The sequence below is a fragment of the Dasypus novemcinctus genome, chromosome 15 (assembly GCF_030445035.2).
Source record: "Dasypus novemcinctus isolate mDasNov1 chromosome 15, mDasNov1.1.hap2, whole genome shotgun sequence".
Taxonomy (NCBI): Eukaryota; Metazoa; Chordata; class Mammalia; order Cingulata; family Dasypodidae; genus Dasypus; species Dasypus novemcinctus.
Genome location: NC_080687.1, coordinates 43,994,842 through 44,007,210, shown reverse-complemented (window position 1 = coordinate 44,007,210; position 12,369 = coordinate 43,994,842). Strand labels below are relative to the sequence as shown.

Here is a 12,369-nt window from a genome sequence, read left to right as displayed (position 1 = left end):
ACAAAGTTGTTGAAGTAAATAGAATAGAGCTTTCATTTTCCAAATTTGGAAAATGATCCAACTTATAATATCTTAATGATCAACTTATGTTCTCTACTATTTATTAGAATGATGTAGAATTGACTTATATTGTATAATGAGGGAAAGTAGAAAATAATATATCTCCTATGGTTATAACATTTGTAGTAGAGGGTCAAATTTGAAGGTCAAAACCTTCTGAGGTTATGTGGGATAAAAAAAGAAATTCTTTGCACCATATAAATGTATACAATTTGAAATCAGTATAGATTTTACACATAAACTACTGCTTATATGGAGACTGCCAACCTAACACATTCCTGTAGGGGACTAGAGTATCTCTAGATGTTTTGGATATGTTTATATCAAGCTAAAGATGTGCTAAACAGAGAGAATAATTACAAAAATTTTTACTCAGTGTATTTTATTTCAGTTTGGCAGACTTTATGCATTTGACTTATTCAGGTTTCTTTTATATGATATACAAACACATCTTTTATATTTAAGGAACCACAAATAGCGTCACCATGGACGGATATTTCTCCTAAAATAGATGATCACTGTTACTGTTTGGAGAGAGAAAGAGAACACTAATCAATTACTTTTCTAAATTTCTCCTGCTGTGGGTTTCACTCAGTGTTAACTTCTTTACCACATCTTCACATGTATCTCTCTATAAAGAGTGATGTGTGGTAAGAGATGGTTGAACTGCCATTACTTGAATGCATAGAAAACCACTTTCTATAATCCATTGCCAAATCCAGCACGACTATCCATTACTTACTACTAAAAGGCTCTGTTGTAAACCTTCCTAAATAATTCACTAGAGCTTCAGTAAATATTGCAGTTAGACTTCTATCAAGATATACTGAGAAGAATTTCTGTTAGGCTGTTTCTTGGAAAGACAGGCTGAGGATATGAAGCAGAGTATTTCAGAATTAAGGGGTAACTTGTAGAAAACTTTGTGTATGTCAAATATCCTTTAATATTGCTGATTTAAAAATATTGTTTTGGAATTTCTGCTCAGTGGATACCATAGAAGAAGATTATTAGAACAGGTTAAGACCTGGAGTTTCTGTTGGATGTAAGCCACAATATTTGATTTTTTTTTTTTTTTTTTTTTGCTTTAACTAAAGAGGGGAGTGTTGAAAAAGTTCTAGAGAGTTCTTAGTATAGAAGAAAATGTTGAACAACTGAGCTTCAAGAAGGAAAAAGACAAGACAGCTTCAAGGATCTCATTAGCCAGAGATTGTGGATCTTTTCCCTAGAATACTGTACTAAATGATAGCACCAACCACCCCCAGTCTCTGTGTTTCTGTTGAAATTTCAAATTCTGGCATGGAGACTCATTGGCTATGTTTGGGTCAGAAATCTTCCACTGGTTTAACCAACACTTAATTCTGTTATTGCTGGTATTTGACTTACTCTGTGAACAGTTTCACATTTGTCTTGCATTTCACCAGCAACTCTTGTTGGGCAGTAGTGCTTTAGGCATAACCTATTTCGTAAAGGGTCTGAGCCTTAGTTGGTGCCTGTGTAGAGTTCCAGTTCAAGGAAGAATCACCTAAGATACACCCTTATTCCTTTCAGTTCTTATGGTATCCAAATAACCTTATTATTCCTTGATGGACAGGATCAGTTCCCTTAACCAACACTGTTATTCTCTTTTTCTACTTGCTTCTTATGAGAATTCACAAATGGCCAGGTGGCAGTCTCAGTTTCAACCTCATATTTTCATGTGCTATGTTGGAGTTATTCTCCTTTGTTTCTAAAATCTCCAGATTAACAGAAGCCAACATTGTGTGATTGCTTGTACCAGGGCAAATGGGTCTTGGTTAAAGGTAATTCATGTTTTACCTAATCACCATAGCTTCTCTGTTCATAAGCTCATTAAGCAAGTTTTGAGTTCTCTTTGCAGTGTGAAGAATATCTCAGAATACATTGTCCTGTATTCACAGTTACAGCTTTTTCTGCATATCTTCTGGTGAGCATTCATGCGTAGCATGGAACATGATTGTTTTAAAACTCTGGTCTCCAAATCTCTTTGAAATAATTTACAATCTTTTTGTTTCTCTCAAGAAACTGACAATTGGTTCAACCATTAACCATTGTGCAGGTATCTTAGATTTTTAATTCAAGTCAGTGCCCCCTCCAGGCAAAGTGGAAGATCATAGTAACTTACTCAAACTTTTGTACATAAAACATATTTACCTTCTTTTTCCTTTAGGGTTATTGTTGAGAGGTGATACAACCTTATAAATAAAATTTTGGCTGGTCCCTACATATTGTACAACTGTAAGCCCAATTTGTATTAGGTAACTTCTTAGCTACCATGGATTTAGACTGAGGGAAGCTCAGAGGTGTGGCTGGAGTCATGTTTCTAGTGATGTGAGCAACCTCCTGTAACTTATTTATGCCTTTGTAGCTCTCACACCTAACTCCATAAACCACTTCCATTTAATTATGGAAAACTTTTGGACTTACAGCTGAATTGATTGAAGAGCACCTAGTTTATGATGGCAGCCTGGGTTAAATGGTCACATAATGTCCCATCTGTCACTGGAGTAGCAAACCAAAAGATGCAACCTACTGAAGGAAGCATGGCCTTAATTCTGAACCCTAAGTGCCTCTTCTAGCTACTTCTATCAGAGTTTACCATAAGTCTCACCCATCATTGAGGACTAAGTGGCAAAACCAAATGTACTGTGTCCTTGGACCTGATAGAGACCCTTCTCTGGCTTTGTGCTTGATTGAAATTTTGAAAGCCTTTTAGAAGACACAGTAAAAGGATGAGGGTATAATATCCAAAATCCAAAGAGCTCATCTGTCACTCTACCTTCTTGGTAGGAGTAATTCACTTTAGAGGGGATATGCCAAAATGCCAGGTATGCTACTCAAAATATGGTCAGGAATTAACAATATATCACTTAGTTGCTAGTTAGAAATGTAGCTCTCAGACCCAACTCCAGACTAACTGGATCAGAATCTGCACTTTTTTGTTTGTTTAAAAATGGAAATTTTATTTGTTCAATACACCAAATAGGATTCAGGCAGTGTCATGACAAATATACAGAAAAATGCAGATCGATACAAAACACAAAACAGAAAATACAATACAGTAATTTAGATTAAATGAAGAGAAATCTCTTTTAGTGATATGACATACTTCCAAGAGAATATTTTCTTCAGTTAATTATGCATTTAACAAAATAAAGGATGGTAATGGATTAGGAGGAAGTTAGCATGTGTGAATTTTTCTTAAAAATAAAATTCTGACTCTATTAATACATGCCAGTTAAACATTATCACTAAAATTTTCAAATAAGTGTAAAAGGAGAGAAAAGAGTTTTTTATTTTAACAGTCTAGAGAACAATAGTTACTACAAATACAGCAGGCAAACTGTTAGAATGACTGATATAGAACATAGCGTAGAACTAAATTTCAGTCTCAAATTGTGCTAAATGCTCACAATTAGTATGGCACATTTTTTTTTAAATGTTACATTAAAAAAATATGAGGTCCCCATATACCCCTCACCCCCCTGTCCCCACTCCTCCCTCATCAACAACCTCTTTCATCATCGTGGGACATTCATTTCATTTGGTGAATACATTTTGGAGCATTGCTGCACCACATGGATTCATTTCATTTGGTGAATACATTTTGGAGCACTGCTACACCACATGGATAATGTTTACATTGTACTTTACACTTTCCCCCAGTCCACCCAGTGGGCCAGTATGGCACATTTTGGTTTATAATGTGTTTTAATGCCAAGCTAGATCCCAGTTTGTTACAGGATCACATAGAGTACTATGTTTTTGTTTTTGTTTTTAATATATGTATTTTTTAAACAAATCAACTTTACTGATACATATTAATAAAGCATACAATTAATCCAAAGTGTACAATCACTGGTATTTGGTATAACCACATAGTTGAGCATTCAGCACTTCAATCATTATTAAAGCATTTTTATTATTTCAATAATAATAAACAAAAAACAGAAAATTTCTCATCTCTTAATCTCTGTTTCCCCTGCTATATATAGCTGCTGTGTCTGGCTATTCTGGCATGATTATTTATTTGTTTATTAAACAGTTTTATTGAGATATATTCACATGCCATATGATATATCTGAAGTGTGTAATCGATGGCTTTTTTTTAGCTGTTAAAAAGTCCTTTATTGTAAAATTTCAAAATAAATAGGAAAATAGAAATTACAAATTTTTAAACAGAGTGCAAGACGAGTTTAGATTTAATAAAATCAATTATAAAAAATAGCTAGCTTGTGTGATCTATTAACTTCAAAAAAAGATAAAAAATAAAATAAAAAATATAGCAACATTTATAAATGTAAATAATTCAAATATAATAGAAATTGATTATAACATAATTCTAATTTTTATCTTATAGCTCTAACTATTGGACATAATAATCTGAGAATGAAATAAATTATTGGTTTGGTTATTTAATTTCCATTTAGGCTATAATTCTTTCTAGATAATCAAATTCCTATTTGAGAATTCTTCACATCTTATTGGAATGAATCACAGCAGATAACAATTTGTCATCTCATAATTTTATGAGTTAGAAATTCTCAAAATCTTCAGCAGTAGTCATGCTCAGTCATTATTTATACAGTTAAATTATTTTAATTACAGAGATGAATAATAAAGGGTTAAAGAAAAATGAAGTATCCAAAAATATATCTCTTCTCCAGCCCTCCTCAATTAAAAGTGTTTACTTTGTGTGAAAAAATTACTGAATACTGATCACAGGAACAATTTGTCAGTTGCACTGAGTAATTATTGTTCATATACTATAATGTTATTTTACATTTCTCTGGTCTACTTCAGCTCTTTTTTGGTTACTATTTGCATGGAATAACTTTTTCCAACCTTTCACTTTTAACCTGATTGTGTCCTTACATCTGAGGTGGGTCACTTGCAGACAACATATAGATGGCTCATTTTTTTAATTCATTCTTTTGTCTTTTGATTTGAGGAGTTTAATTTATTAACATTCAGTGTTATTACTGTAAAGGTATTACTTCAGCCATTTTGTCCTTCAGCTCTCTATTGTCATATGGTTCTGTCTGTCTATCCTTTAGTTTACCTTTCCTAATAATCTTCAATTTTAAACTCTTCCCCAAATCTTTCAGCCTTGTTTTTCCCTGGCTGCAGCACCCTTTTTTAATATCTCTTGCAAATCTGGTCTTTGGGTAACATATTCTGTAAGTTTTTGTCTGTGAAGATTTTGAACTCACACTCATTTTTGAAGGACAGCTTCCCTGGATGCAGAATTCTTGACTGGCAGTTTTTCTCTTTCAGTACCTTCAATACATCATATCACTTTCTTCTTTCCTCCATGGTTTCTGATGACAGGTCAGCACTTAATCTTACCAAGGTTCCTTTATATGTGATGCTTATTTTTTCTCTTGCTGCTTTCAGAATCTTCTCTTTATCTCTGATATTTTTCATTCTGAATAGTAGGTGTCTCGGGGTAGGTCTGTTCAGATTTATTCTGTTTGGGGTGTGTTGTCCTTCTTGGAGAATGGTATTTATGTCCTTCATAAGGGTTGGGAAGGTTTCATTATTATTTTCTCTGATATTCTTTCTGCCCCTTTTCCATATTCTTCTTCTGGGACACCAGTAATGCAAATGTTTGTGCATTTCACACTGTCATTCAGTTCCCTGAGAATCTGTCCCATTTTTTCCATTCTTTACTCTTTTTGTTCTCCTGTCTTTTCCATTTCAGATGTTTTGTCTTTGAAACCACTAATTCTGTCTTCAAGCAATTCAAACCTGCTTTTATGTGCCTCTAATGTATTTTTATTCTCCTCCATCATGTCTTTCATTCCCATAAGTTCTGTTACTTTCCTTTGCAGGCTTTCAAATTGTTTTTTATGTTCTCCCAGTATCTTCTTAATATCCTTTATTTCTTTAGTCATATTTTCTTTAAATCCTTTGAAGTGATTTAGGACAGTTGTGTGATTATCACTGATTAATTGTATTAAATCCTGAAACTCTAGGATATTTGGTTTGTTCTTTTGACTGGGCAATATCTTCCTGTTTCTTAGTATGGTTTGTAATTTTTGCTGATGTCCAGACATCTGAATATGTTGGTGAATTTACTCTGATGGCTAATTTCTCTCTCTTGCCTATTGTTTTTTTTTTTCCCCACAGCTCTTCTTTGATATTTGATTCAACTTATTCTCAGTCTTTGAAATTGCCCAGCTTAAGTTTTCAAAATTGGGCCAGGGATTCACTAGTGGAGCACAGATATTCTCCGGGGGTTTGGATACTGCCAATTTTTGTCCATGCAGTTTCAAGATCGATCATTAGATGGCACTAGTCAATGCACTTTTCCATGGAGGTGTTTCAGTCTTGGCTTTCCTGTGTTCCTGTGTTGAAACTCCAGTGCTGAGATTCAAAGTAGGCTCTGCTGGCCAAATTCACTAAAGAAAAGCACCCTGACCTCCCCTCCCTTTTGCCTTGAAACAGCTGACATGGAGGAAGAGGTCTGTTCCCCTCTCAGTCAGCTGCAATGATCCAGGTGTTTTATCCTAGCTTAATATCTTGGGGATGGGAGAGGGGGAGCCCTTCTGAGCTGACAGAGCGGCTGGTAACTCATGCTTGTCATTTTGGCTTCCTTGTCTCTCTGTCTCTCACCATCCTGGGAGTTGTGTAGCACTGTCCTAGGTTGCTGACCTCCAAAGCAGGTCTCTTGGACAGTTTTTGGTTCTCTGTTGTTTTTGTGAGAGCATTCAGCTTTGCCTGTTAGTTCATTGCCATCTTCCCACAATTTCCTGAAATATATATATTTTAAAAAGCCAGGTGCATATCCATCAACCATGTGGGATCTAAGCCTCTCTCAGTATAGAGGTAGAGTGGACATGACCAACCCAGGGTCCACAGATTGGAGGAATAAAATATGGATTAGCGTGAATTTACTGCTATTCTACTATAGAACTATTGTGATTAGTAATGGAAGAAACTGTAGCATAGATCTGGAGAAAGTGGCCATGGTAGTTGCTGAGGGCAGGGAGAGGGAAGAGGAGATATGACATGGGGGCATTTTTAGAACTTGGAGTTATCCTAAATGATATTGCAGTGACAGATGATGGACATTATATATCCTGCCATAACCCACTGAATATACTGGGGACAGTGTAAAGTACAATGTAAACTATAATTCATGCAGTGCAGCAGTGCTCTAAAGGGCAATTTAATAGCATAATCTTGGGTATGCCAGGTAACACAAGGCTCTCCATCATGGGATTCTGTGTTAAAATGAAGCTAGGAAAGTGTCATCTAATTCCAGGATAACATTCTGGTTCGCACAACAGTAATAATAATTGGGTGCACTGCAGATAATAACCACATTCTGATAATGATACTGATTGTATCCCTCCTTTACATGTTGGTGAGCATGAGAAAACAGTGTGGGACTATTGGAATGCTTAAGTATTTCAGAAATGTCTTGTCTAAATGTGTAGGGAGCACCACCATTATCTGGATCTGACCATAACAGATCACACACTGAGCCCTCATATAAACCTTCTTATAAATTATCCATGGCTCTTATATAATCCAGTTTATATTTGGATGGAGAGAGGCTACCATGGAGGCAGAATATCTGTCAATCTACTAATGCTTTAAATGGAAAATAATTAAGTAGATGTGTAAAATATTTCCACACATTGGCATTTCCATACTTTCATAGACATTCATCTTAAAAGCCATATTCATGGATCATTTGTCAGGTTTCACGGTTTCCTCTCAATATTGTAATGTGTTTTGGATAATGCATTTTTAATGCCACGAGAAGAGTCACATTTTCACTGATTAATAACCTCTGTCCACACTCTTGCCCATGAATAGATAGTTTGTATCTGGTGGTTTTCCATCAGTTTTAAAGAGTTTCATAAGATCATGGGACTGATCATATACATTTCCACAGATGGTAACAGGACATAGAACCATTTGTATATTTGATTCTTTTGTTAAAATTTCCTTAGGTTTTTGGCCTAGGGTCCATACTTTGTTCTCTATAAGCTGTTTGCATTTGTTCAATTGCTCTACTCACTGGTTCAGCTCCTTGGCAAATGTCTTATCTTCCATATCTGTCTTATCCCTTTCCCCTCCCCTGCACATGTGTTGAGTGCTGCTCCTCCCTCCCATCATTTGTCATTAGTCATTGTTGCCAGCTCCCAGCTAGAGCAGAATCTTGCATTTTAACAATATCTTCAAGTGATTTTTTCCACTTTCAACCTGGAAAATCATTGTGTTATATGAGGGACCCAGGAACTTCACTGAAGTAAGAGTGTCCATGTTTCCCAAAGATTTATCTCCAGCCCCTGCCTTGCTGCTTCCTACTTTTTAGGTTCTAATAGTACAGCACCATGAATATAGTAAATCTGTATAGTGTTCCATGGAGTACCAGAAGAAAACTGCTTTCCTTTAGGTGATTGCAAATTGCTTTTGGTGATTCCTGTATTTGACAGTGGAGAAAAATATCTGCCTTATCAATAGCTGCATAAGGTGACATCTAGGACTATAGCTGATTTGGAGCCACCATCTGCTTATGTTTGTTATAATCATAGTACTATTTTTTATACCTGTTAATATTTTACTTTAGATTAATTGCTAAATTTAACTTAATTATTTAGTGTTTCAAGGTCCACAGGAATTAGTTTTAACTCAGATCTATTATCCAATATAACTTCAAAGTGTAGGGGTATATAACTATGTAACAGTCAAATTATAGTTATCTAGTTAAAAATCCTTTAAAAGGCTTAAAGAAGGAAAGTAGTATAGTCTGGTGATGGTAAAACTGGGTCCTTCTTCAAAGATAGGTGGTCTTCTCTTCATTCAAGAGGCTCTGGGCCTGTCATCTGGGAGTTAGGGTAGAAGCCATGTGCTCTAAGCTATTGGCTCAAGTAAAGCCTTTATAGGTATCATAGGAGTTGCTTTGTTTTTACAACAGTTAATAAATTCAGACCTTAGAAGACTGTCAAATGATTTTATTTTTTGAGATAGCTAAATTAATTAACCATTTCCAGGAATCTGTGCTTGTTATACCATTCCATGGACCCTACTAACAACTTCAGTCATACGGTTTATTCTTATGTTCAACCCCACTTTGTTTCTGGCGATTAAATGCTGCTACCTGAGCTTGGTCTCCTGGGCTTCTGTGATTCCCACTGGGCCTGGGGTTCACATTACCTTTGCTCACTAAGTTTTCTGATGCACAGGTCAAGCACTATTGAAAATGGGGATACTTTTCTTAACACTATTCTTTTAATTTTAGGGTATAGTGGAGAACATTTCAGATTACTATTAAATGATATACACCGTTCCATGAACTTACTATTCATTTTTAATATTACCTTCATATTCATTTTTAGAGGCAGAATTGCCAAGTCAAGTTTTTCTTCAAAAAGTAGTAACTTATTTTCTATTGTAATAAATTACCTTTGTGGTATGCAGTTTTTTCTTTAAATGAACTCTTCTCACTAAAATATTTTGACATTCTTTTTTTAGTGTCCACACTGTGAAATGTCATTTGTTTCTTAGGTTCATTTTAAATATACCAAAGAAAGTGCTGTGACACATTGAGAAGCAGTATGATAAAAAAGGAAAAGCACCAGGTTCAAGATCAATTGCTTCTGGTTCTGGCTGGGTCTCTTACCAGCTAAACAACTTTGGAAGAATTCTCAACCTCTCTGTACCTCAATTTATTTTTCTATAACATCAAGAAAATATTCTGCCTACTTGCTAAGGTTATTAGTTTGATTGCTTATGATAAATATATAGACAATTTTTAAATTTTATATGTTCCAAAAAAATCTTTATGGCACATGTAATGTGAGCCAAACTCTGCCCTAATCATGTTAAAAAATCACTTCTCTAAATGATTGTGAAACACTTTACACAAAGCTTTTCATTAGACCTATAACTCTGAGAAAGCTTAATTAAATTTGGCAAAATCCAAGAAACAAAATTGCTTTGAAGATACACTGTGTTTATATAGTTGCAAATATATATATAGTAATTAATATTATGCACATATATTTCTGGTTTGACCTAGAAGAGGTATTGAAAAAATATGGAAAGGAAAGTCCGTTTTTCTCCTTGCTTTATATCCTTCACAAACTTCCCCTCCCTACTTTTATATATCAGTTTATTTCAATTTCTCCTGTGTTAGAACAGAAAATATTAAAAACAAATGAACTAATAACAGTAATAACAATCCACTCTGGTCTTTTTTCTTTTACTAATATTCTACTATGTTCAGTTTCCTATCTGTATGTAGTTACCTGGGTAACCAAGATACTAGCACTAATAATTCCTCCTTTTTTCCTTCTGTGAGACTAACTACCATGCTCATTCCAATTCCTACCCATACCCTACTTCTTCGTGATGAATTGGTCTTTATCAGTGAATCACTTTTTAAACAGAATTCTGTGATTTTCAGTTTGCCTCCCTATTCAAGCCAAACTGCTTCCAAATAAGCATTGGCCTCCTTTTCCCCTGACTGATTCTTTTAAATATTTTTGAATAAAACATAACATGACAAAGCAGTTTTAACTATGTTAAATCCATTGGGTTCTTTTAAGGACTATTCCAGATTTATCCTCAAACAATACTACATAGGCAGCTGTAAGGTCTGTTATTTGTAAGATGAAAATTTTAAATTCATTCTTTAATCTTTGAAAATTATTATTAGTTATCATTTTACAGAAAAATCACATAGATAGTACTGAGTTTCCAAATACCCCCCTCCTCACACAGTTCCTGTTGTTTTGCTTGGGTTGATATTAGTTAAGCAATGTTGTAAACTACATATATAAGTAAATTTTCATTGACTGTTGGTGTTATTACCCAATTTGCGTTTTAGACAATTTTCAGTTCCTTAGCACAAGAAAAATAAATACATTTGAAGAAAGATGAATACAAGTTTAAGGTTTTTTTTACAATCTATGTGGGTCCAGCTCAGAGAGAAGTTGCTAAATGTATAAAATGTTCCACTCAAGGAAAATGATATAACAATTTTCTTCCTTGCTTCCTCTTCTTGTTTCTGTCCATTCACTGCCCCCCCCAATTCTTAACTTTGTAGTTTATATTTATCATCTCTCTTCAGCACTTCACTTTAACCCTCTGAATTCTCCCCTTTCTTTCTACTAAATACCTTCTTTTCCTTTTGTCTGCTAGTCGATTTTCACAAACATCTCAAATTTCAAAATGTGAGTTATCCTTCTGCTTTTCAGTCCACTCAAAACTGTTTCTGTTTCTCCAAGATAGAAAACTCATGTTTAATTCAAAGTCTACCACTCCTCTGTTATCTAGTCAACCACAAAATACTGTTAGTTATAGCTCACAGTTACTTTCCCTGCTTGTGGTCTCTTCTTTAGATTTTGTCATCAACATTATTTTCCTGGGTAATAACAGTATCTGTATAACTGGTTCCCCAATCACCAGAATTTTCTTACTCTAATTTGTACTTCATATAACCATGAATTACGTTCACTCCTTTCCACCCTTGTCTCTACAAAGTTATCATGTAACACTACTTTAACATATTCTTTGCCTCACAGGAGTCCTCAGAATAAAATCTGAACTCCTTGTCTTGCTTTACAAAATGTGCGCTATCTGGGATAACCTAGTTTTCCAGTCTAGAACCACATGTACAGGTACCCTGAACTTCTTACTTTTCCTGAAGCATAGCATAGCTCTTCATTTCTCCTTGCCTTTTCAATAATATTTCACTATCACTTTAATTTATCACATTTTCTTAATTCTATTCCTATTTCAAGGTTCAGTTCAAATGTTAAGTTCTCTGTAAAACTTTTTCTCACAAAACCTGCCATTCATTCATTCATTCATCCATTTGATGTTTGTTGTTCTTGGTTAATATCTCCGTTTCAGCTTTTCTTATATTGCAGTAAATTTATATATTAATTTTTTCTGACCATTAGATTGGAATTTGTTTGATGAATTTCTGGCTCATTGTGTACTCTCCAAACATTGCATCTTGGTGATCATAATTTTTGATGATTTAAATACCAACAAAGATGATCCTTACAATATGATAACTTTCTGATTACTTAGTGTTCTTTCTTCCAAAGATCTTGTCCTCTGTGTTCTCTCAGCCATTCACTCGATTGACATATCCAGGGCTTTATCAGTAAAAAATTTCAGTTTTTAAGAATCATTCTCTTCTATAATAACTTCTATTATTATTAGATAGCTCTCTTGATGACTATTTCAGTAGCAATTCTTTGATCCCATTGATCCTACCACCTTTTTTATGTTCATCTTAGCCCTCATCTATTCATGCCCTTC

At 34.6% G+C, this 12,369-nt stretch overlaps 1 protein-coding gene, 1 long non-coding RNA gene and 1 pseudogene across 5 annotated transcripts in view; 2 read left to right on the top strand and 1 right to left on the bottom strand.

Annotated features, from left to right (window-relative positions):
* GPC5 (glypican 5) overlaps window positions 1-12,369 on the top strand; it is a 1,751,919-nt gene that overhangs the window by 166,610 nt on the left and 1,572,940 nt on the right. The window lies entirely within an intron of this gene.
* The window catches only part of LOC131273417 (uncharacterized), a 58,514-nt gene that overhangs the window by 42,146 nt on the left and 3,999 nt on the right, over window positions 1-12,369 (top strand). The window lies entirely within an intron of this gene.
* On the bottom strand, window positions 7,310-8,145 carry LOC139436592 (serine/threonine-protein phosphatase 2A catalytic subunit beta isoform pseudogene; annotated as a pseudogene).